This window comes from Pararge aegeria, chromosome 6 (assembly GCF_905163445.1).
Source record: "Pararge aegeria chromosome 6, ilParAegt1.1, whole genome shotgun sequence".
Lineage (NCBI taxonomy): Eukaryota > Metazoa > Arthropoda > Insecta > Lepidoptera > Nymphalidae > Pararge > Pararge aegeria.
In genome coordinates, this window is record NC_053185.1 from 7,317,162 (window position 1) to 7,345,114 (window position 27,953).

The window sequence follows — 27,953 nt, forward strand, 5'->3', positions numbered from 1 at the left end:
AAGTAAGGTGAGGCCTAGAGTACTTAGTTGTAGCGACGAGAGATAATGTTCGGACGATGAGTAACTTATCTTAAAGTTGGTAATTCCTCCATCCTATAAACTGATTATGATGAAACGTTTACAGGCAGCTGTCAGACTGCCAATAATAAGTATTACACTGCGTTTTGATTACAGTATTACTACTCGTCGTCAATATAGGAGCTGATGGAAAAGTATTCAAGCATTAACGCTCCGGCTTCGGGAAAAGCAATATTTTTTAGAAGGTTATGAGCAGTTGACATACGGCCATTATTACTTAGATTTGATTGCCAACCTACCCAATAAGCGTTAAAAAATATTTTTTGGCACAAAAAACCGACTTTGTAATACAACTAAAAAGCAAGAAATATATTATATATATTTTCTATAAAATTTTTAGATCGGTGCCGACAGAATCGTTTTTTGCCAAAAAAAATATTTCTGTAATGAAGAGGCTGCATGAAATGAATTTTATGACGTATATTTCAAAAATATACTTACGCCACAAAATTAATTTCGTTTTGCAGCTATATTGTGATGCCACAGGCAACGCTTGGGACTCTGATATAATTACTTAGCTAAGCGTTGTTCGCTGCTTATATTATACGCGGTAGAGCTTCGAGATGGGTGTAAACTTTAAATTTTAAAACCCTTACTCCAATTAATTTTCTTTCAACGTTTTTCGTTTAAAAATATATTGTAAATATTAATCATTATTATGCCATTTAAAATATTATCCGCTCGTTACGCCATGAAATCGAGGTAACAAGGCTGCGTTGTATTCCTATCTTAATATATATAAATCTCCTGTCACGATGTTTGTCCGCGATGGACTCCTAAACTACTGAACCGATTTTAAATTAAATTGGCACACCGTGAGCAGTCTGGTCCAACTTAAGAGATAGGATAGCTTAGATCTTTAAGTAAAGTCACAATTTTATTTTATTGCAAATTATTTGTCTATAATTAATTAACAGTCACATGTCATATGTATATACAACTATACTCATTTAAGGCTTAGCGATACTGAATACTTTAAAAACAAAATCAAACGCAGACGAAGTCGCGGGCAACAGCTAGTAACTAATAAATTTTAATATTTAATTGCCACCACGCAATGTTAGGAAACCCACCGATCTGCACGTAGGTAATCGAACTGTGCCATGTCCTAATCTGAAAGTAAGTACGAACTACTAATTGATTTGCAAGACGCGTCGCCGGTAGGAAACGGATTCGATTGAAACTTCATTGATGTTCTTAACCTTTGTGATAAGATAATAAGTTTGTTTCACACCTGAATGAACTCGCTTGAACCTTCAATACGGAAAATTGTGCGAAAAACGACTCTGGCAAAATCATAAATGTCTGTTTTTTTTAAAACTCCGCTCCCTAATTTTTGAGAAGATAATTATGGGGATGTATTATTTATCAGGAATTCGGCTCGAGAACGTAAAACAAAGAAAGTTTTACAATCTTCCTAGCTTAGTAGATCAAAGTTTCAGACTTTGACCGATATTAATATAGTTAAGTTCTGACAGTTTTTAATTGAACGTGTTAAATCATTTTTATCTCACAATGACAAATTTAGAATTCACTATTATTTTTAATCATTAGACGCTCAACTTAACTACGGTGCTTATTAATTTTTTTAATTAAACATGTTTTTAGCAGATTTACTTTTCCCGAAAGTAAAGCAAATCTGCTGACGGACCTAGCAGATCACCCACCTAATGATAATTGGAAAACCAGTGAAATTTCTTAAATCATGCAAGGAAGACGTTCTATAAAGTGCTGCCCTAATTTCATCAACCTGAGGCGTAGGTTTAATTTCAACATTAAACTTTCATGCGCCTGTAATTAAACCAGCAACCACGCCGTTCGACCGCAACAAAGCAATGCTGCTTGGCGACAGGAATAAGCTTGGCGATAGGAATACGCTTGGCGACAGAAATAAGCTTGGCGATAGGAATAAGCTTGGCGGTAGTAGGTAACATCCCGGACGAACTCTGACAGTTTTTTAACAGAAGTCATGATGAATCGGCTTGGTTTCGAGATTTGCCCCAACAACCTCGGTCATGTTTGTTGGAGGATGCGTTTCCATTTTAGCAAGCTAATTAGCAAGTAGGTCATAAAGCAGGCAATTAAGGGCTCAAAATATACAAGTTCCAACCCTAGGAAAAGTTTGGGATTATGTTTAAAGCTGCGATTTCAATATTCCTGGTTGAAAGTCAAACAAAAAAGCCGAAAGATTTACCGAGTCAAAAGTTAAGGCCGGACCTGACTTGAATTGAAATTAATTTATCCTCGTGGAAATACCTACCGTCATACTTTATTATATCAAGGCCTAAAGTAAAACGTGTTGTTATAATTGAAATAAACTTTTTATGTGCCCTATTTAGCTTTTTTTTTTATTTCAGTTTTTGTCGATATAGGACATTAGTTTTCGTTCGCGGACTTAGTTATTTTGACGACCTTCATAGCGTTTTGGCCTTAAATGTGGGCTCAAGTTTAAATTCCGGCTCGGCTTAATATATGGGAATTTATTATTAGCCGGTCCCAGTCGCAATGTTTGACCGCACCACGCTTCCACATTTTTGTTTTTTTCCTGGTGGAGAAGTTCCATTGCTCCAAAAGGATACTCTAGTCCCTCGGGCACAACGGAGTTTATGAACACCTCTACCCAAGTGGGGTATACCCGAACTAAAAACCACCACGTCATGTCACTCCAGACTTGCTTTGTCAGACGCCATGGGAACCCGTAGAACACTTTCCGTACGACATATACTCGTAGTTAGCACCGTAGCGGGAAAACCTATTTCTCTATTGACCATAAGCGACTTGGCGGGAATCACGCCTGATAGAATAATGATGCCTCATGATCAGTTCATAAGGCATAATTTTCAACCCCCGACCTAAAAACGACGGGATGTTATAAATTTCTCGGGGTGTCTGTGTTTGTGAGCATGTCTGTGGCATCGTAATTCCCGAACAGGTGAATCGCTTTTAATTTTATTATTGTTTGAAAGATGGATGAGTCGGAATGAACGAATGAACAAAATAATGTGGAAATTCGTCAATCCACCACGGTTGTAGTGGGTACAAATTCAAATTCGTAGTAAGTAAATAAACCTTAAGAAATCGTTTGTAGAGATAATTCCAGCAATCTTATAAATATTATAAAATAAAATTTTCCCTCAGGAAAACAACGACCGCATCAAGCCCGTAAAAAAATTTCGGCTGACCTTGGTGTCATTATAGTTTTTTGACATGAATTGATGGGAATTAAGAATAGATTTCATAAATCGAACTTAATAGACAACAAACCCCGGTTTCTGGTAAATCTTTACGTGTTTATCACACAGGTACACTTGGCAGTTCATTTATTTGTGTTTCATTAACCACATTCTCGTCCTCGAAACTTAAGCTATGAGAGTTGTCATAAAATAACCGCAATCACTGATTGTCTAGAACTCCTGACCTAGATCAATCTATGAATATAAAAATACGAAGATGCCTACAGATGTTAAACACAGTCGACTATTAGTTGTTACTGTTGGAACTGCTCCGTTAGTCTAGTGGTTAGCATGTCGACTTGGAATGATGACGTCCGCATCCTGAGCTCTTTTCTGTCAATATATTCTCAGCATAATTCCGTAGTAAGAAAACACGCAGAGCACGAAGAGCCATTGGGCCACAATTATGCTATGATGGCTAATGATGTTGACGATAGAGATTTCTGCTGATGCCATTGCAGTCGTCTGCGATGACAAAACTAACGTGAGAAAAATATCGTACACCAAAGTCTACTTGAATGTGACAAGACTAATTAATGATTAATTAAATGCAGGCGGTGCGTGTTCAAGAAATTTTAAGATCTTATTGTTGCAGTCTGCGATAATCTTCATATACAACGAAACTAACGCGAGGAAAATGGTCGTATACCAAAGTCTACTTAGAGATGTGACAAGACTATCACGGCCTCATCAAGGCAGCATCGCAGCATGCCGGCAAACCCTGGAGGTTACCTCGAGGTTGCGTAGGGCTTTCCTTATGTGGGGTCTTCGGACTTCCTGAATTCTAACGCAGACGGCTCTATAGCTAGAGGCTTAGAAGGTTGTAGTCCAATTGATTTTACATTTAAGATACGTTAGCCGAGTGTATTCATTAGTTTTGCCAATGTCATTTTATTCGCTTGCCTCGGCCCATAACCATAGTATGCGAAATAAATACGTTAAATTTAGTAAAAAGAAAACTGTGAAAGTTAAGATAAAAAAAATATTGTAGTGTTGTAAACATTCACTCGGATAGGGGTTTACGAAAATTCATAAAAAAAATCGGGTTTTTACACTAATTAATGTAACAGTGACCGACAAAAAGAACACGAAAGCGGGTACTCAGATTCTGCCCGTGACATCCAACTTGACATCTCGTACCTACGCAGTCCCGTCGTGACCACAAGCCATGCAACTGGGTCGAAATATTGACAAATCCAAAAATATTATCGTGTTATGTTGAACTATATTTAGGAAATCTTTGCAGAGTTCTATAAATCCCGTATTCTCTTACAAGTGTATCATAACTGTAGACAGCGAAGCAAATGAAATAACAAGCAAACAATGTCGTCTCAAGCCTGAACCGCGCCGATCGTAGGTCAAGAACAACTTTCACTGTCGGACGTAATGAGGCCTGCACCTGACGATTGCATTGTCTTCCATCGAGAACTGTTTATCTGACATCAATTTTTGAATAAATAAATGCCGACATCGCAACTGTTATTATGAAACAGTATCATCAGTATCACCAGTTCACTGCTGGACTAAATAGCTGATAGAGTGTTAAGGAGGGACTCGTGGATAGCTCAGTTCAATAGAAACTTTGGAATTCCTGATCTCAGAAGACCTAAGTTGTAATAGGGTAACCGCCATAGTTAACGTAGGCACACTCAGTTTTTCTACCTCAGTCTTTCCACCTCATAGTGCCTCGGTAGAAACCTAAAGAAACGGAACTTTCTATCACCTTCAGCACGGTCCAAGACTGGATTTTCATGTTGTTGATCCGACTGCCTCATTAAACTGGTCTGGTAGTGCCCAAGGCAATTCGGAAGACATAGGTTGGCAAAGTTATTGATAAGAAGAAGGCTGCATCATACTGCTCAATCTCATGTTCTCTTAAAGTTAATAATATCATTTATTTTTAATTCGTTGGAGTGGTTTATAAACACTATTGAAACTCTAATTGTTTGTAGTAAGGAGAAGAAAAAGAAGCTGGAAAGAGATTCAGTTGCTCTTTTCTATTCTATCTTGTGAGAGATGAAAGCGTATCGGCCTGTTTCCAAGAAACCTTGTCAGTAAGAAATTCATTCTTTTTGCACATAATTGTTCTATTACCTACCCAATTGAGAGCAGGAAACTGGTAAACCTGATAAAATCTTGAGGTTCTTTCGTGCAGTTTTTGATTAGCGTGGGCAAGTACCTATTAAGTAATTGAAAAAAAAACATAAGTACTTGAGACGATTACATCGCCGTAATAGAATTATACAATTGAATAATGTGTCCATAATGACGAATGATTGACGAAAGTAGGACGCAAGCTGTTCTCTTTTGAATCACCCTGTTTCAGATTCTGAATCATTCGATGAGAACCATAGGAACCCGGTACAAGGTCCTGAGGGGTGATCGTCTTCATTCGACAGCTTAAGGAACAGCTAGTTCAAATTGTGCTTTTGGTTCATAGCAGCTTTACGATTTATATAGCTAAAAATAACGACGACGAATAAAGACAATTAAAGTACAAACATTTAGTTAACTTAACATTAAAATATTAAAAAAAACTTTTTACTGCGCGAAAATTAGACGCGAAAAAGTACATGTACTTTTTAAGATTTAAATCTATTTTTTGTATTATAGTTTTAATACGTTTTCCTGCGTAGTAGCTTGAAAAATATTTGAGGTAAAATCAATCAATCAATCAAAAATACTTTACTGCACACAAGAACCAAACAGAAATAAATAAAAAAGAACAAAGATACAAGTAATTTAAATTTGTCTAACAAAGGCAGCCTTATCACTTATAGTGATAAGGCCGCCACCGTAAAATGTTGAATGCGTCTCTCCGTGCCATTGTTCTTTGCGATATTCGTTAGAATTCAATTTGTAACTTTATATTTTGTATAATAAAATGTCATTTTTCTTTTAACCAGCCATTTTTAGGTATATTTATTGAATGGACTGTCATGATATAAATCTCTACCATCCGGTTCGGAAAGACATTCTAATTGAATGAAATAGAGACATTATTTATTGTAATAGACCTTGCAAAGCGTTTATACGTTATTAGGAACTCGTCTATAACGAGTAGCTGAAATGTATAGCTATGAGGTTTCCAAACGCACCTTTATCAAACAAGAAGCCCACAACAATCTTGTGAGCTTTGGTTTTTTTAAATTTATTAAAATCTACAAACTTATTGAGATAACTCTTTCAGATATCCAAGATATTATAACGCGGCGTGCTTTAATAAAAGTGCTTCTAAGTTCGAAGTCAAGTCCTCAATTCTAAAAGTTTCTAAAAGTTTCTAAAGTTTCTAAAAGTTTTGCAGGTAGTTTTGTTCAGTCGGGTTTATTTGTTCTCAATACATTTTTATTTTGTATTTTAAGCTTGTATATCTACTAGTATGCTAGCTCGGCCAAATTACTGACATACATTATTATATATTACAACACAATCACACTTCCTTTTGTTATGACGATTCCGAGCGGTTGCGTCCGAACCCTTCCTTTGCAAACGTCTAATTTAAAGAGCATACGCAACGTGACAATCCGTCAAGGAAGCCTGTTAAAACCGAATTACTCAAATTGTCCCTCATTATTTAGTTTAAACATTATACTTTATGCACACGGAAGCTATATGTTCAGTGACTCAAATAGCCAGATAAGTACCGAGAGTAGTGTTAGGTAAAGTTGAGTACTTTTCAGTGGGGTCCGTAATAATTATCTGTAAAGACCAGCTTTCATCTAGTTTCGCAATAGTCGATGTTTATTTACTTTAACAGAATGAAAAAAGTAGTCTGCAAATGTATATTTAAGATCCCAAGAAGTGTTCTTACTGCTAAATGGATGTGAGGCGTGGACTATTAAAGAAGAACTCCAGAAGCGTATAGAAGCATTTGAGATGTGGGCACTGTAATGGCCACACACAAAGTCAAAAATGTGGAAGTTCTGCGACGTGTCAACCTTTCATTTCCCACACCATTAAGTTCAAAAAAGTTGCATATCTGAGGTGGATTTGAAGGCACAAGATATATGAGTTCCTACAACTTATGACAAGGAAAGTTCTCCAAAGAAGAGGTGTTTGTCGCAGTAAAAATTCACGAGTGCAGCAGAACTATTACGCCTCGCGAATAGAAAGAAGGATACAAATCTGACTGCCAACCTTCGCAGGTCGTTTACGGCTCAAAGTTAACCCACTTTTAAACTCAGATTAATTTAAACATAACATTGTTTCAGTTTTGAAGCCCTGATAAGTCAGGATCTTTTGATGGTGATGATGTTGCAGTCCGACCAGAATTTTCACGGACACTAGCTTCAGATTGCCTGTTATTGAGGTATTATTTTGCAACAAAGTAATTACCATTAATAAACCACTTGTTATTAAATTTATAATTTTTACTAGCTATAGCAATTAAAACCAATTGTTTTGCCTACGTAATCGAAAACGACGGAATATGCATTGTGTTATAATATATGATGAAAGTACAATGATATTTATTAAGTTTATAATGATCGCATTAAAGAGCATGGTGACAGACAATAAAATAATTTTTGTACTAATCGGTAAACTAACATAAGAAAATGTATACTTATATTTTTAAATCCTTTCTTGAAGTCTGTTAATAAAACAAAAATATACATTCAATATGCATAGTTATTAAAGGTCATCATTTCGTATGTTTAAAACAGTTGCACCGTTTACTTGTCAAGGTTTCAAGTGTATTAAACTTAGTGGAACCATTATAATTACCTCGTACCATTTATATAATTTTTACGCTTGAAGATATTTTTTTGTTTTTATTGGGCCGCTATTAATTCTGTTTTTCGAAATGAGACCGATTAAGTAATAAAGTTAATTTCCATACATAGAAAGTAGGAAAGGTTATGGCGTGTATAAATTATAACTAAGTATTTTTAGACAGCAACTTTTAAAATTTTATTAACGTTAATTTTTTAGAGAATTATATTGTGATAATATTTTGTTAAAAAAGTAAAGGAGTATTCCGGGGAAATAAACATGGTTTTCGGTATAAAAAATAAGACGCCAAAAGATGTAAGTATTGGATGATCAATCAAATTTATCGTTGAAACCGCTACAGCGCAAACGGCCGCTAACCGTTAAACTTGTAAATAATTTTTGTTTAGGAAGATTTCAATTCTCCATAGACACGTAACGCACGTAACATCTTCTAAACTAGGCCATATGATATACTAGCTATTCCCCCGCCTTCGCTCGCGTGTACTATTCATAAGTATTATTAACCTACTACTAATGGTAAAAATATACCTAATTGCTGCATTAAAGAAAGATTTAGCGAAGCAACAAACATACCTCCGCATTCATAATATTGGAAGGTTTATTTAATGAAAAGTGTCCTATAGCAATTATTTCAAGACGACTTAATAGATCCAAATCGGATCTGCAATTTTTGTATCACTTATAGAATAACGCTTACGCTTTACATCTTTTCTATATAGGAACCATATATTTTTGGGTACAAAAAGTAGGCTATGTCACTACCCGACAAATAAACCATCTCTTCTTATACAAAAGTAATACTTAATTGATCTGGCTGCCTGCTAATAGGACAAATGACCTCACCTCTAATTTATAACACAGATATGGATAGCAAAACGTTGCTGTCAATTAACGTTCAATTAAAAAGAAGAATGCATTACTTAACTAATTTTGCACTAAACAATCCATTTGGTACAAAGCAACCACGTATTTTGAGGTTAGACCACTTTCACGGTGGCGGTTTCAAATAAGTTCTTATAATTGTGGCGGAAGTGTGGCGCACTGAGCAATACTTTATGCCGTTCACCTAAAGTTTATCGCCCATTGCTGCAGGAGCTGTAAGATCTAATTTCAAACTGTGATTGCAGCAATATTTTTCGGTAGTTTCTAGCTCGGATGGTTTCGCTAGAGAAATCGCACAAGTCACAAGACTAAACTAGGCTATTTATTTATTATGGTAGTTTAAAATGCCGCGACAGAGATACTGCTCGCCGCAATGCTTACGCCTGCTAAGAGGTTCTAATCAGACGCGCCAGAGAATAGTGAATGCCGTTGCTCGACTGGCATGTCATGCATTCGTGCAAAAGTGTGCGATTACATTTGTTTGGTCTTTGTTTGTACATTACTACAAACATTATGTATACCTACATAAGTCATTCTCTAACATAAATAGAACGGTGGGTTGTCTTTTTTATTCCTTTATTTCAATAAACGTGCCAAGTAGGTATCTACTTTTAATTGTGTACTTTCTTTTTGCTTTCGAAGTAAGCTTTTTGAATATATACTTTCATCACAGTTAGAAATTATACGGTCATTACGTTAATGCTGCCAATACTGAAAAATTTAATATTTTATATATATTTAATATATACCTACCGATGTCGATATACAACATAACCAGTCAAGTTTTGTAATTAAAAGTGCGTGTATTTATACACAGCAATTAATATTTACTTAATGCAATTAAAATACAATCGATGAAGTAATGCCGGTCGATAAACTATAAATGTAGTAGAGTAATAATTATTGAGCTTCATAAATACTTTGGTAACTAAAACACTTTTAAGAAGAATAGCGATACCAGTACGTTTTATGTGTGCAGTTACTTGTGCAAATAACACGTGCATATAGCTAGCACAAATAGCTTGTGCAAGTAACTTTGTGCGAGAGTCTTAAGCGTTCTTTACCATACGTGCTTAAAAGCTATCGATTTGTTATACTGTTGATTAATTTTAGTGTACCTACAGCGTATGTATAGAAACTGTTTCTTTCTTTCTTTAAATAGAAGTTTGCCTAGTTATAATTGTACACGGGCTTATATTTTTATGATTCTTATTTATTTATTAGCGTTTCCAGGGAAACACATAAGTTGTTTTTGTAAGTAGGTCTATCTTGTTTTAATGAATAGGTACTTATATTGATTTTTTTGTTGAAGACAAATTCTAGTTTATTAGTGGATAGGGGGGCAGACCCAAAAGAGTGGATTCCTTAAGGTATCGAGAAAACATAATTCAGCGCTGTATGGAATCATAAAATTGTAATTTAAAGGAAGGGGTATGAAGTATGTACCTAATACATTTTGTAGAGTTTTCCATGGTAGGTAAACAGTAAATACTGAATAGTGAGTATCACATGTGTTTTAGAAATCATGTACGCTATCTATATAAGATCAAACAAATGTACCGTGCAAACGGAAAATAGTTGATTTTTATTACAATGTACATAGAGGCTATTTTGTATATTAAATAAAGGAAATCGCGTGGCAGATCTCTCGGCTCAAGCGACCGTATAATTAGTCGCCATTGATTGTTATATTCTGTGGGGTTCATGAAAAATAAAAAAAAAAATATTTAATGTATGAAAATGTATTTTTGTATACTATTGTAAATTTATTTATTAATAAAAAAGAGACAAACGAGTATCGAGGCTTTAGTCATACTAAAGCTTAAACTGTATTGTACAATTCTAAGGTAAAATTCAATACATCTCACACAATAAATCTCATATTCAGTAACTGTTGCTCTCGTTATTCGTTATCGTTTAGTAAAAATCCCATGGGGACCGTTTGTTGGGATAAAAAGTTATGGGGCCTCTGTTATTCTCCGTTTTTTCTACTCCGTTTTAACTAACTCATGGCCGAAAATCAAGCTGATTGGTTTTTAGATATGTCCTAAGTAAGGACAAACAAACAAACACACTTTCATCATGGTACCTAATTAAATCTGTAATACATATAATAATATTTCATTAGGTACCATGATGGCCATACGATGTTTTTTATTCTGTACGGTGATTCGTGCATTCGTAATATCATACAAACTTGTCTGCTTGCAAACAATATACGTTATAGGTGTAATACCTCTTCTATACTAAAGATTTTCAGTGTTTTGGTTTTTTCAGTGTCTAGTAGTGTAAGCACATATAACATGGGCATTAGACCTTTTATTTCATACCAAATTGTTTAAAAATAATTCTTTAGGTTACGCTCCATTAAATTTTGTCCTCCAAGACCCTTTTTTAGTCATTCATCTGGACCTGCTCTGAAACGCGAACCTAAAGTTTTTATTATACAGTTGAGTTTTTACCTTTGTTCGTTTTTTCACCACGCCAAACACTGAAAGGCGTTATCCTTCGAAGTTCGAATACCCACTCGTACTGCCTTCGCCAAAAGCACAGTATCGTTTTTATAATAACTTCCTAGTTTGTTGGCTTCCGTAAAAGAATGGTAGGTAGGTATGATTATCTGTAAATTTAATGCTAAATATGGAAGACATTTAAGAGAGAAAAAGTCCTTTTTCTTCTCGAACACAGAATATTATGTAGTAAGTATAAGAGTAATATTTATGTATTAAATTAACAAGCATTTATGGAATCTTCAACAAAATGTTTGCTTAGTACATGTAAATGTATTACCGGTTCTGAATTTATGATTAAGCTACCCAAGTTATTCGGATGGTGTTCGATTTGCACGTTTAATTTATAATTTGCATTCATGCACTTTAATAAACTCAGTCACGACTCACAAGGCCCTGGCAGGCAAACGGAGCATAGCAAACACCTTTTTGCACCCCTAATAATTTTTAATAAGCGAACACATTTTTGAGCTTAAAGAAAAGTCCTATTATAGTCACAAAGCCAGGTTGCTCTTCTAATCATTTTAAATGAAAATGTAAGATGGTGATAACAAAAAAAAACACCCGGCTAATTTTGATGTGGGTGTTCTTTAGTTTTAAGTTTACGAATATGGTTATTGCCATCATCTCACTACCCTGTAATTCTCATGTAATGTATTCATCAAAAGTGCCACCTATGTGTTTACTTGAAAAAAGATGTAAGCAAAGCAAGCGTAGCTCGTGTTATGGGTACTAAGATGACTGATGGATAATTTTATGAATAATATACACAAATAAGTACTAATAAAATACAAATAAACACCCAGACACTGAAAAAACATTCATGTTTATCACACAAACATTTTCCAATTGTGGAGATCGAACTCACGGGCTTGGACTGAGAAAGAAGAGTCGCTGCCCACTGCGCCAATCGGCCGTCAATTGGCGAGCTGTAGAGATTGTTATCTTATGTCAGTGCTAATAACAAGGACTGACGACTTATCTTGCTTTTTTAAACATGTGGATATTTTTATTTCGTAATTTCGTAAAGAAAAACTCAAAACAATTTTTTGGTCTGCGACTCGGGAATTGAAAACCGACATCGTAAACAAACCATCACACCAACGACGCAGTTTTATTAGCCTTATTAGCCTTATTAGCGATATTCTAATCTAATTATAAAATTGTTTTATTAAATTCTTTATATAGCTTCCAACGTTTAGTACTGAATTCATTCTTTATTAATAAACCAACGAAAAATATATTTTTCTAGAGAAATTGTCGCCTAATTTATTGTTTACATAATGGTTTACCGAGAATAATAAAATGAATGAATGGCTACAAACTGGATAGTTGCCTTTTCAGATCTAATAAAGTCATTTATTAATGGTACCTCGTATTTAATAATTGAATGGTGCTTAATATTTCTTGACGCATACAAAAGGTAAGCACCTTAACCACAGACCAACAATTGGCTTTCCTTTAAGGTGGTCTCTCGATCCCCGGTACGCACCATTAATTTATCTGAGTTATGTGAGCTTTAAACAATTAAATATCAATTGCAAGGAAAACTTCGCGAGGAAACCTGCATGCCTTTGAGACCTCCAAAGTGTTTTCAAGAGCGTATGAAGGCTACCAAACCGCACTTGACCAGCGTGGTGGACTACGAAATAAAGCTGTGTTTCCTACCACGTATAATTTGAGCTCTATGATAATTCTAGGCAAGCGTGCTCCAACCTAGACCTCATCATTGCTTTTTAACGGGCATGATTGTCGTCAAACGCTGACCTATGGTTAATAAAAAAAAAAGCCTTCTAAATCAGAGACGAGTCCCATGCTCTGTTGTGGACCGGGGTTGGGTTGTTAATGATGATGTGGATCATCTGATAATGAAATTAAGCACACGTAAGGCTTGTAATCTTGAGATGAACATACCTAGTATACTATTATTATTATACTATTATATACATATTATTTATACCGGAAAAGCTGCTGGTGAAAGTGGCCCGGGGGATGTTTAAATCGGGATACATGGGATACACTTTCTTTGAAATAAAGGGTTCCTGCGGGATCTTTAAAATCCAAGATAATCACGGAAAATTTTCTGGTAACATCTAATAGGCTATAAATAGAAGTCAGGCACGTGAGTTTGTCTATAATGACTCCGTATTCTACTAGGAAATCATAAAAACCAATCAGTTGGAAACAAAATATATACCTAGTTTAAATTTAACCTTACCACCGAACTGTAATGGAAATGAAACACGCTAATTCAGCACCAGCAATCACTCTCGTACTAACGTGACCTTGCAGTTTGTGCTTTTCGAAATAAATCCATCAGGCCAGTATGTGTCTTAATTCTTAATGATGTACAGCCGGTCGTCACAATTATACAAAAGTACGTGATGTGCATGCTAATATGCTTGTTGTAAGTACCATGGCTGTATGGGGTAAGATCCAATGAGGTTTCTGTTATGTTAAAAATAAAAACGTCACTGGGTATTTTTATTGTTCTGTAACTGATGGGTTTAAACGGGACCGTATTGCTAAGCCTTAGCTGTCCGTCTGTTCGTCAGTCCGTCTATCTGTCAGCGAGCTGTATCTTTCTCATGAAACGCAATAGTAGAGAGTTGAAATTTACAAAGAAGTACAATATAAAAGTTGTATTTTTTGTGTTTTCTTTAAGTCCAACTCGCATTTAGCGGGTATTTATTCGAATTATCCACCTACATATTTAAAACCCCATGTTACGAGTATATCAGCGTCGTAGATCTATGCTCTAAAACCGACCCTCTTTTGGGAGAGGAGGCATTTGCCCAGTGGGAAGTTAGTATTAAGAAGATAATCATTACGATGGGATCACATTCAAACTCTATAATTAATAAAATTACAAAAATAAATATTAAAACTACGAAAACAATAAAACAAAAAGCATGCCACCTTGTAATGAAAGTAAATATGAGTAATAAGTATCTGTTTTTTATCTCAACTAAGGATTAATTTTAATGAAATAATTACCTATATTAAAAGGTCAATATAGAATCTGCAAACTTATTCTATCCATAGAGTTCTGTTTTGCAGCCTTAGATAATTATTATTATGAAAGGGTTTTTTGTAAATAATGTAAAGCAGGTAAAAGTTAACCCATAATATGATGATTCAAACTATGCCTAGAAAAATAATGGATACAGGCAGTTACTTTACGGAATTCCAAGATATACAATGTTAAATAAGTTTAATAATACGCTTTTGGCGGAGCCTAGCAAATTATGCCTGGATAAATTACTCAGTAATACTGCCACTCTAATTAAGTAATGAATGGTTTCTGTAATAGTTAATAAACTAATTTGTAATCTGATCGAATATGTGGGTTTTCTCTTAGACGGGATGCCAAGAAATACTCCATTCTATGGTAAGTATGTTATTCCGAATAAGTACATAAGTAAAGGTTTAACTCTCATCTAGATATATGTCAACAGGTTTTTATATTACTTCCGTATATTAAAAGAGAAAAGAGAATTACCTACTCGAATATATACGAGAAACTATGTAGTAAATTAATTTTGCTTACAAGTTTTAATACAATATTCATTAATTTTAGGTAGGTATAATATTACAAGCACCATATCAAAACACCTATCAAAATTATTATAATATTTAATAAATTGTAGTAAGTGGTTTAAAGTACGTAAAATATTACGTACTTTTTCATCAGTATAATAATACTGATGAAAAAAAGAAGTCCAGGTAATTTTTTTATAGCAAAAGCTATATCGCGTGTATATAAAAAAAAAATCATCGAACAATTTTAATTCCTGAATCGATGAAAGTTATAAACAATCTTAAGTTTAATAAAAGATTATAATTTTAGACACCTAAGGCCAAAACAATATATCTGATTACATTGACATTGACATTAATTTTCTTCACAATCTGTATGAAAAGTTAGTAATCACAACTCTGGAAACCTGCACATTTTTGACACTTAAACTATCTCACATGTAATGAGTGTTTTATACCCTAGTTTAACAATCTGCCATTAAACATGAACAGATTTGCCAATAGCTTTAAAACATTACGACACGCATTATATCTCGGGTCGTATGCGATTTATGTAATGTTATGATTATATAACGTACAACGATTTTAACGCCTCGCAATCATTCTGGTATGATAATTTGTATGAGAAAGGAGGTTTACTTATAACTCTGACCACTTTGTCTGTCTGCTTGCTTGTTTGTATTCGTATCATCCTGGTGCAATGGCATCGCGTCTGCATTTCGTTAGGTTAAGAGCAACTGTTCTATTTTCACCCTGCCCTGTTTTCCTCAAATCGCCTTTTTTTATTTGATTTATCCGATTCCGTAAAATAAACGGAAGGAACATTAGTTGCAAACATAGATGCGTATACGAAAAGAGGCATTCCAACGAAGGCTTGTTGCCAATCCCACAGTGCCTCAATGTTGTATACATACAGTTGAATATTGTCTATGACTACGTTTAATATTTGTCAGACATGAAAACCGGAATTGTATGAAAGGAATTATATTTCAAAAGTTGTGTATTATTCGCCAAATACAAAATTAAATTGATAAATGAAAAATCTTTTACAGTATACTGACGAGGGAACTCCTCGGTCCAATGCCGCCATAATGCCGCATGTGTCCAGCAACTTCCCTGCGACTCGATTGACTTCATATTTCGTCCACGTAATGTAACTTTGAGTGGGCAGTACAAAAAAAAGAATTTAATAAAATAATCTCTACGAGAAATGCGGTGGAATGTTAAAGCAAAAGCATTTTTCCTGCTATAAGTAGTATAATAAAATGAGCATTTGTTTGGTTATACACATGGTTTCCAAAGTAGGTATGAGACATGATAGGTTACTCTCATCCCGGCATAACCATATATGAATCGGATGGATGATATATATGTGCGAAGTATGGACGGGATGGATGCCGTCACGCTTGGGAACTTAAGAATAATAAAATTATTACAATATGATCTTTGTGACTACCGTTGCGTCGAAGGACTTTAGTGATAGAGCCCTTACAAAGTTTTTATACCCACAGCAGGTACAAACGGCCAATGTGCTTCATTTTTTGCTGGTCAAGGGATTCCTGGAGTGTAATTTAATGAAGTTTTTTTTGAGTTCTGTGGTGCTTTTAAAGTTAGCGATTTCCGTAACGCCTTTAGTGCATAAATGTCATGTTAAATTAAGAACTGACAAGCTTGTGTTTAATGCTTAGGACATATTATAGAGTTACATGTTTTTACGGAGTTAATTCAATATAAATATTTTAATGTATAATATATATGTAGAAAAAAACCTCGTAAAGAATAAGTAGGTACTTAGCCGTTCAACAATAAGTATGATTTACTCGCTGTTGCCCGCTACTTCATCCGCGTTTTTTTCAGTTTTCTGCGTGTATATTTGCGGTATACTAAGTAGCCAATCGTATTACAGACATAATCTATCTCTGTGCCATTCGATATATTCTGTTATAGCTAAATTAATATTATGTATAAACGCCTCAAATTAATAAATAATAATTAAACAATCATCAAAAACTTCGGATCAAATAATAAAGCTGTCTTTATCTATAGGAAAGACAGGGAACTACTAAATTTAACCTACGATTGAAAGATTTAGGTAGACTGCGAGATTGAGATATATGCGAACTGTAATGAGAGGCGATCCTTGATTGATCATACAATTACAAAATTGGATACGATATCAGCAAACATAAGTCCTTCTTCCTATTTAAACATCGAACGACCGACAAATTGTTTCGGTAATAGCATCGTAGAATGCCCTTATTGCCTTAACATTTCACATCGGCATATTAGTCTAAAGCGTATCACTAAAACTTAACTCACTTATGAATTAATACCAATTTGTATTAAAAATCGATTGATTTTTGTAATTATATTACACTCTCAAAAAATTTTCAAATTAAAATTTCATTTGTTTCAAATAGAAAGCTTACTCTATATAAGCTCACTCTTGACACGTCAAGTATGTCTATTTGTAGTGACTCTACAATCTTTACTATAATATGACCGAAGTTATACGAAATTCATAGTCTGTGCGGTAAAGCCGCTTTTGCAATGGACCATAGTAGGGCTAGCCCTACAGGACAGAATGCCTCTAAAATGCTACTTGACCCTGCAGCAGAAGATTTGTGCAATTAAATGCATTGATATATGCTCTGTCACCGTGTGGGTTAGCCTAAACAGATATTTATTGAAGTGTAGGTACGAACTCTTAATAGATGTTTCCCGTTGTATTGCCTACTGCCTACTCTTAAATACACAGCATACGAATATCAATCTTATTTTCGGCTTTTGAAAGTTTAAAATCCTGTCGGAATTTATCATAAACTCTGACTGTGGATAGGGTTATCAGGTTTTTAGATTATAGGTGGGTGGCATAATTTCTTATGGATTAACACGACTTGTTTATGGCCTACCTATTTTAATAAACAACGAATATAAACATAATGATAAGTTACATAAAAAGTTTTAATTTCTTGTGGTGAGTACTGTTTTATGTTCGTTGAGAAGATAATGCTTGCCTAAAAATTGTACACCATTTTATTAGCCCATTGTTCACAATTACTGTTTCGTTTGCGATGAAGATAGGTACATACCTACCGCAGTAAAATTTTCCCCCTAAATGCAAGCTATCTCTGTGAAATTTTTGGCAAAATCGGCTGTCGCCTCTAGAGGCGAAAATTAAACAAATAACTGTGAAATTAATAAAATGAACGGACTCATATATTACTGAAATCATAGGGTATTTATCACGCGATGACTACTACGATTTGTTTTGCAGTGATAACAAGTAGCCAATATTACTACTATGCAGAATGCTAAAATATATTATTTGGTCTAGAAGCTGGCTTGACTACGAATTACAGGCGTGGGTTGATTCACGGTGCAGACCAAAAAGTTTCAGATCGAAGTCAGTAAATAGATGACGTTACAATGCCCAGGGACCAGCATTGGGTTGAATGCCAAGGATAATAAAAAAAATACAAGAATTAAGTAAACATAGTATGCGTTGTTACTGCGCAACAGATAGCCAAACCAACAAACAAAAAAAAAATAGGACGATAACAATGTTCTTTGACAGCCCTACCTGTAACTAAAATGACCAGGGTATTCGCTAGCTCTTTCTGTCACAAAGAAATGCGACACCTGTCACTAAACAGTCTATTGACTATTGTTATCAACAAAGAGTCAATTTACTGGCGGTCCTGAGCCCAAAACGAACACCTACCTACCTGCTATTGACTTATTGTTTGGCTTTCCGAGTCTATAGCTATTTTGCAGATTTGCAATAGTTGAGGTTTATATGGTCATATCTAGTGAGGACTTCAAACATATTGCCAACTCTTTTTTTTACCACTTCACGAGTAGATTAGGAAAATATGAAAGGATTTCTTATATAGTTCAACGGGTACATACCACGTTACTTATATATTTTTGGATTTGTCGATATTACGACCCAGTTGCATGAATCGTGGTCACGACGGGTATAACTATATTTAAAAAATGTTGATTAACCACGAAAATCTTAGTTTAAAATCTTTAATATGAAAGGATGTCTATGCTTTTAATATAACGTATTTTCTAAATTTCAGGTTTGTAGACATAAAAAACATCTACAACTTTCATCCCCTATTTTACCACCCTTTGGAGATTTTCCAAAACAATATATATGTATTTTTTTTTATTTAAAGCCGATAACTTAAATAACGTTTTCCACGTTTCAAACTAAATTCAATACATAGAACTTCATTCCCTATTTCACCAGCTTAAAGATATTTTTTTTAAATAAAAGATAGCCTATGTCAATCTTCAGGATATAATCTATCTCTTTGCCAAGTTTCAGTAAGATCCGTTCAGCCGTTTGGTTGTGAAAAGGTAACAAACAACTAGACAGACAGATAAACAGATAGAGTAACTTTCGCATTTATAATCTTAGTATGGATAATTCATAATATCTATTCTTCTATAGAAGAGGAATTAAGTGGATAAACCCACCACGCTACTTTAATGCACATTCACTTACGATAGTTATAAAAATAAAAGGATAACCATGCTATTCAAGAGATCTGTTTTTTAAGCCCGACTCGAGCTTAGGGCCTTATGATCCGTATGAGAACACGTTAAGCACTACACCATAAGCCAGTTGGGACTATTATTTTGAATCATCATCATATCATCCAATGGACGTCCACTGCTGGACGAAGACGACGTTTTGTCGGGAGTTATAACACCACGGTCTTGTGCCGCTTGGGTCCAGTGGCTCTCTGCAACTCGCTTGTTGTCATCCCCCCACCGCGTCCGGGGTCTATCAACGCAGCGTTCACCGGCTCGGCACTGACGGGTTTAGTTTGAATATATCTTACATATTCTAAGAATAACGGGTCAATAAGAGCAAAGAGGCGCGGGCACTGCCACGATTCCTATTATATACTATCCTTCCTTCCTATTATATATATCACTATTCCTAGTCGGTATATGGAAGACACTAAGCCACGCTTATCGAGATTATTCACCAAATACACAAGGGTGTACTTTTATTAATCTGTAGGCGTAGTGAAGCGGAGATTGTTGTAAGATGACGTGATCCTAACATAACGTAATCTTTCAATAATCTGATTGGTACACTCCTTTACAGGACGCTCATATACGGAACAGCCTGTAAATTTCATTTGCTTACTACTTCGAACTACGCAATGTGTTTTGATAATGTCTAAGTGGCAAAATCCCCTACCAACAATATGTTTTCTTGCATACCTACATTGCGAGCATGATGACTGTTGTCTTGTTTTATTTTAGTATTTAAGTACCCAATATGTCATTTAAGAGGACGCACATTCCTCTTAAATGACAGATGTACCCTGACATGACTTAAGAGAAGGCTTAAGGGTGCGAAGAACCTCCGAATTATGTTATAATTTGTTTCAATAAATGAATAAATAAACTTTACAACTACGCTTCGGCTCAAAAACATCCTAAACTAAATCTGATTAAGATGAATAAGTAACACCATAACAAAAGTAGTACATACTTTTAATAGACAAGTCTTCGTTAACAACCCAACACATTAAAAGACGTATAATTAATTTAGGTATGTGACGTTTGAAAAACTGGCCGTTAGAAATAATTCTTTCAACAAATAATCTGTTTGAATTATTATTTCTAGAAGACCTAAAATCTTTGGTGTAAAAGTAATAGATTTACCTATAAAATAGGTACTAACATAGCACCAATGTCGCTCTACAACTGCTTGGTAGAGACTAGAGACGTAGAGGTTTTGTCAATAGAAAAACTTGGTGCAAGCATAATGCCTACCAGACGTATTCAATATTTATAATTTCTACACCGTTGGTGATCGTCGATCGTTGTTTTATTATATACGGAAAGCGTTACACTTTCTCTGTAACTAATATTCACTGGGACATAACGCGGTACCGTCAGCGTAGTTGTAAGGCATAGTTTATCGAACGCCTTGTATAAGTCCTAAGAAAATGTTTATAGTAACAAAAAAATATAAATAGTAACTAAGAAAATGGTTATAGTAACGATCTACGAAACTGCAAATTTCATTAGTTTCCTGTTACTGTTGAATTTTAAATTTTTAATCTTATTTGTTTTCATAAAAAATCAATGACTAAATTCATTAATTCCGCGATTGAAATATGTTAAACTATTTGTTTCAATGTCAATAGCGTAATTTCATGCAGGCAATAAATAAAATTTAAATATAATTCACATAGAATAAGTTCTAGGTCCTTTGATTAATGACTACCCGTAGTAGCCCCAACAAGCAAATATGAAATAAGAACATTATGTATTATAGGTACTAATCTTAAGACTCTTTTATTCACAATGATTTATGACGTCAAAATTGTTAGTCCTGACTTAACGAAGAGTTGTCATCATTTAAATCACATGCATGCATTTGCTGAATGGTGTCAATTGAATTGTAACTACACAAATAAGAGATTTGTGACGAAACTAAACTTACAGATTTCAAAATTGTGCTTTCACAGGGAACATTGTGTAAAGGATAGCATTATCGTCGACAATCAGGGACCATCAAAATAAAATAAATTTTATCAATCATGATAGTAAAATACTTAACTATTAAATAAGTGTCCATCGAAATAGATACAAGGCCAGTCGGAAGGGGGGTATTGGGGCAACAAAAGTAGCACTTTGATGGGTGTAATGATTGAAATTCCAAGTGGGTACATTTTTATGGGTGAAATGATTATAATTTCAAGTAACGTATATTTCAATTTAAATAGAAAAGCTACCTTATAAAAAGGGTCAACCCCAATTCAATGACTTTAATTCGCATTTCTCACCATTTACACCTGTAGTTGAGTAACCTACCTAACCTTTTTTTTTCCATAGTAATTCGTGACCCCGTTTGACCTTAAATGTGAGCACAACTGATGTTATGGTTGTCAACGCGTATTTTTAAACATAACTTTATAGAGTTATATTTCTCTAAAAGTACCTTTTATATGCTTAATCTTGAGGCGGCACGTTTTCCACCATAACAGATCAGAGAAAATTCCGAAATTAGAATTTCTCAAATTGCCTCCCAGGATTGGAACCCAGGAACACCACTCATAAGGCCACAGCGCTAACCACTGCGCCACGGAGGTCGTCAAAATACTTTGTCATCTTATGTGTAAAAATGAGGGAATGTTCTGTCTTTTTTTGGTAATCTTGTCCTACTTTAAATGGAACGTAAAACGTTGACTTTGAAACGGTCGAAAGATTGCGATTCGTTAAGGCCATTTACATGAAAACGATTGCAAAGTGTAGAATAATATCTCGACGATAAGTATAAAACAATTTTCATGGTGCCAGAAGTATTAGGGAAATGTGCAAAACATAAAACAATAAAATTAAACCGTGAAATGAGCTATATTATGAATAGGTAAGCGGGATATGGCTGTATGGGCGGCATTTATGTAGAAAATGTACAGAACTAATTAGGTATGCTATTAGGAGAGTATATATCATTAAGTAGGTACCTATAATAATATTATAATGGATAAGTTTTAAAATTCTTAAATTGTAATGAGTTATATAAAAATAATTTGTAATTAGAATACTAGATTAAAATATATGCAGCAACTTTAACGTTTTTTAATATTTTCATTGACTTCTGACTATACCATAAATATAGCAAAATACGCAAGTGTTGGTAAACATAAATTAGAAACTAATGTTAAATAATATCAATTAATTATAGAGCAAAAGATTTAAATCATAAATGCAGAAAGGCATTGTGTCCGAATTGGAGACAGCATTGGCCTATTTGATAACCAGAAGTCATTCATTATATTACATTTTGTGTTAAATAATATACTATTTATTTCAACCTTTAAAATACTATACAATAATTACTATCGATATTAAGTAGTGAGTGTTATTTATAAATTATTGATGAGTATTATTGATTTAAAAACTATTCGTAGGTGATTTCACCTAGGTACGTATTATGTGACGGTGAATTTAGTTACATTTAAGAATTATACTACTATACACTATACAAAGCCAAATTTGGCAGTCGAAGTCGCAACAACCTCATTGAGGTAATGTCTCAAATATTTTGTAACATTTATTAATAATATCGTAAACAATTTCATCGAAATATTACGTAGTTTGCCATTCTCCGTGAAAGTACTTACGAGTACGCCGGACGTACAAACTACGAGCGTGTTGAAATTCGGTACCCGCAAAACGAAACCGCACGTCGAAATCGGTCGCTACATTAGTTAAGTAAAAAAAATATATAACTTAGAAAAATACCTTGGCAGTTGGTCAGTGGAGCACTTCACGTAGTGTATCCTTCTAATCCTTTACACACACATAAACTGCACAGACACAGAAAAGTTATCACCTCAACACTGAAATGGTAAACATATTTTGAATTTGTAAGAGAGTTGCGCGTGCGCAGCGCCAGCTGCGGTAGAGCACGAAGTGTGCGCGACGTTCTCTGCCCCACTCTGACCGCGCTGTTGAAACCTTTGATAAGGACCACCTCCACTTGTCGCTTCCCGTCGAGACCCTAATCCTTTGCTACGAACTTTTTGTCATCACTGTCAAGCAGGAATTCTACTTTATCACCGCATGACTTTTATCGCCGTGACGTAGGCATAGAAAAACCAGTTTTGGGTTTTTCGAAAATTACGTCCCGTCGAACTGAGTTTCGATTCCAAAGGCAGCATTACAATTGATGTGGAATTGAAGATGCATTAACGCACGAGCGGTAACATTGAAATAGATTTTCTATTTTCGCGGTCGACGTAACTGCATCGCGAGCGTTTCCATTTGAAGATATTTCAATGTAAATTATTATGCGTATATGTGTAGAAAACACGTGCCGGTACTGGCAACGGGACAGACATGATTTCGCTAACAAAAGGCCCTCGAAAATGCGAGCGTGATCGAGAGTGCATCGGCAACCCGATACACATTTGTTCTTCTAGATTTCGTTTTAACTAAGTGGGTGGTAAAATATGAATACAATTTTTTTTACATCCTTTCACTATGAATGCATTAAAAAATAATCAAAATATATTTATTACAAATACCTACTGTGTGCTCCGAGTGACTCTACCGCCAGTTCGGTAGACAGTTTCCACCGAGAAGCTGCAAGAAACACAGCAATTTCTCTGGCTGACCTTTCATCACATCAACCCATTATCAGTCCACTACACGCGCAGGTCTCCTCCTACAATGAAAAGGGGTTAAGGCCGTAGTCCACCACGCTGGCCCAGCTCGGATTGGTGTACTTCACAGATCTTTGAGAAGATTATGTATAATACCGTCTGTCATCGTATATTATTTTAATTATATCAAAATATTTCTAAGGTAAGATTTTGTGTTGTTAACACATAAAAAACAAATCGAAATCGGCCTAGTAGATGTAGAGGAAAAATACACTACGAAGTGCCCCCTTTGGGCTTGCAACATAAGTATCTGTCCAAGTTGTGATATGCGAAATGAAACCCGCATTAAAATCGTAAAAAGCTCAGTAAATTACAGGAAACTGGTAACAAACATACACATACTAACTTAATTTACGCCTATATACTTACCACGTTTCGTAAATGGATTTATCAAGGACCCCAATAGTGGTCGAGGCGTCCACTTATACACCCGACGTCGACGTTTAGCTCAAGCGGGGACGTCCTTGACGACTCTGACGATAAAATAACCACCGATAACGTGTCCCAACTACACACACACACACGCAACAAACACAGCGTCTTCGCCGGCGAAGACGAGGGCCCCGATTTCTGACGTCATCCGGACGTGGATCCCTTACCACGGTCACGGGGGCGTTTGGACTAAATAATGAAAATAGCAAACATAATGATAATGACTTTAAAATCTGTATGTTCGCCGTCCGGAAAGCCAAAGGACAAAAACTAAGCATTATTAGATCCTTAGATGAATGGCCTCAGTTGCGCTTCTAATAAATACCGCAGAAATGCTGGTCATCAATACACTATAACCATAGAATTAGGAACATACAGAATCCTCATTCAGCCATTATTACATGCAGTACATCACCACTATCACTTCACACCCGCGGAATGTTAGTTTTATTTATGGTAAAATAATTACCGTCAACTGCTAAATGAATAAAGCGACTAACCGCCAGTTCGCGAATCACTGCTAAAGTGGAGTGGTTTTTTATGCATCAATATATAATTGTCGTGTAAATTGGATGCTTCTACATAAAGGTAATAATAATAATTCTTTATTTGGTAACTATTACTCCTTTACGCTACTGTGTCACAGAATAATCAAAAACTAAATCAAAAAACACATAAGCATAACAATTACAAATTAGAATTTCTGCCTCCAGGCAGCCCTACATGGAGTTTAATATAAAGCTTGTAACGCTTGTAGACTCTCCATTTTGAAGAGTCGTATCTATTTGTTAATGTCTTCAGTTGCTGTTATTGCTTACGTTCTTTTCATCAAGGATGCTATTCGTTTTTTTCTGATTGCAAAAAAGTCCTCAGTATGAGCCCTCGCGAACATTTTAGATGCTCTACAATAACGGGGTAAGCCCAACAGCATTCTGAAACCATCATTATACTAAACTCGTATAATAGTCGTATATAATATAATCTTAGTGTACTCGCTTTCTGTATGTTTTTAATTCTAAGACTATAACAGCCCACTGCTGATCTAAGGCCTATCCCAACGCTTTGGGAGAGGTAGTGGGCTGTTATAGAGTGAGAGTTTACCCATAATCGGGGCGCTGGGCAGAAGGGTTGTTGATCTCATAATATATGAGTTCTCTCTGTATTTGTGCAGTCGAAATGGAAAAGTACGGAGCGCCTACGTAGTATTTTAGGTCGCGTTTTAGTTCGCAGCAGCGTTCTGAAAAAGAACTAGTTTGTAAGAACCAACAATTTAATTATAATTGATCTAAGGGTCGATCTATGTACATGTACAATAAATATTAACGTCAATCATAGTTTTTTACTGTGTCAGATTTATTAAAATGAATAATTACACAGTAGAGACTTTTAAGACAATTTGCCACTGATTAGAATGTTCTGGATAGTTTTTTGTTGCGCATATTTTAAATTTAGTTTCGATTAAGATATATTTATGATATGCCTAGTTACCGACCGCTACTGCATTTAATTTTTGTTTATTGGGTATAAAAAATTCGTCACGTGCGTCAACACAAGTAAAAGGAATGAATAAATATCAACCAGGTTGTTTGGTAAGAATTAAAGTTTTATTTTGTTTCTGTTATTAACATATTATTCATTGTAAGTGCTACTAAATATTATATAGATTGTGAATAATCAAATATTATATATTTAATTATAAGCTTTCAAAAACCAAGGCCTAAAATATTTTTTTTCTTTATATATTTTTTTGCGTCTGTATTGCTGGCGACTTAATTTGCTTACCATTCATTAATATTTTACTAGTTGACGTATTTACCCGCGTTATTTTTTTAAAATTAAGTCTCGATATTAGGTTCCTGGACTTTTATAAATCTGATATCTTAAGCAAAAAAAGAACAAAATAGGCCTGATACTTGCTCTGATTCTGAAAAAAAATATTAAGAAAAACTTATTTTAGGCCTTGGTTTTTGAAAGCTTATAATTAAATATATAATTTTTGATTATTCAAATAAATGACAAGTAGTGTTTTTTTTATTTCTCTCTGAAATTTAGCTACCTACCTACAGCCTAGAGGCCCTAAATGGGTAATTTATAAACATCTTTGTAACATAATTTATTACAATAATTAAGGAAGTCATCCCATAGTAGAGTCTTTACAGGGCGGCACTTTGTTATTTAGGTAGTATTCGTTGCCCTGCGAAGTGTTGCTTTGTTTGTAGGTGATGACTTTCCACTTCCGTTCAGGTAGGGGATTTCCTTGGTGCCTCAATCAATCTATCTATCTTCTATATATATAAAAATAAATTGTTATGCGTTACTATCAACCTAAATTCAAGAACGGCCGGACTAATTTGGCTAATTTAAGTCTGTTATATTTGTGGAAGTCTAGCGAAGATTTAAACGGCCAGAAAATGTGTAAAAATTGCAAGGAAATCACAAAAAACAATACAATTTTATTTTATTGAATGAATTGCTGTCAAAAACTCTGCTGTCTGTGTGCTTTCTTATTTAAGAAAAACAACGACATTGTTATTCGAAAATAACATAGTCGTTTTTATAATTCTCCTCGCCATTTTACGCTCACCGTTTAAACCTTCCCTAAACATCCTCTTATTATTAAACGGTGAGCATAAAATAGCGAGGAAAATACTAAAAACGACACTGTTATTTTCGAATAAATCAGTTAATCTGTTTCCATCCCGAGGTGGTATAATGTTCACGGGGTCAGGTAGTAGGTATGAGTATAATATTTTTGTCCATACTGTTAGGTCAGTGTAAGGCTAACCTAAATAACCTTGTTTTAGAGCAGCAGCTTTTATATCGCTCATGTATAGTTTTAATCTCGAAGCTCTCCGATCCAATTTAATAATGCCGTTACAAACTTACAAGGTAATCCGGTCCAATACGGATTTGCCAGTTTAAACTGTTAAGAACAAAATATAGCAGCTGTTGGAATAAAATCTTGAAGGTTTAGTTAAAAAAAGATAAGTACAATTCGAATATAACAATGATAAAAAAACATTTTGGACGTAATTTTTATGTCTATACAGAAATCCCCAATCAAATAAATACACCCTTAGTGAATCTTTCGATAAAAAGGATTTATGAAAGCTTGTTTTGTGGCAGATTCCTGCCATCTTGAATATTGATAGCGAATAGCAATTCGCTTTAATATGAATCCTGGATCATCACCATATAATTTTTTTGGATTTGTTGATCATTCTCAAAAAGAGGTGATACAGTTAATCATAAATTGAAGACCGCTTCTGATTTATGTCGACCGATTGTTTAATCCTGGAAAAAATACCTATGTATTTTATGTTAAAATACAA

General features: G+C 34.8%; 1 protein-coding gene across 3 annotated transcripts in view; it reads right to left on the reverse strand.

Moving 5' to 3' along the window:
* The window catches only part of LOC120624639 (patched domain-containing protein 3), a 61,465-nt gene extending 37,694 nt beyond the window's left edge, over positions 1 to 23,771 (reverse strand). For 2 of the 3 annotated variants that reach the window (XM_039891296.1, XM_039891295.1), the window contains exon 1: positions 23,267 to 23,768. The gene's annotated coding sequence lies outside the window, so the exon portion shown is untranslated. Of the gene's footprint in view, positions 1 to 23,266 lie in introns of all 3 variants that reach the window. The other variant, XM_039891297.1, reaches the window with a different exon arrangement.
* Positions 23,772 to 27,953: the final 4,182 nt, after the last annotated feature.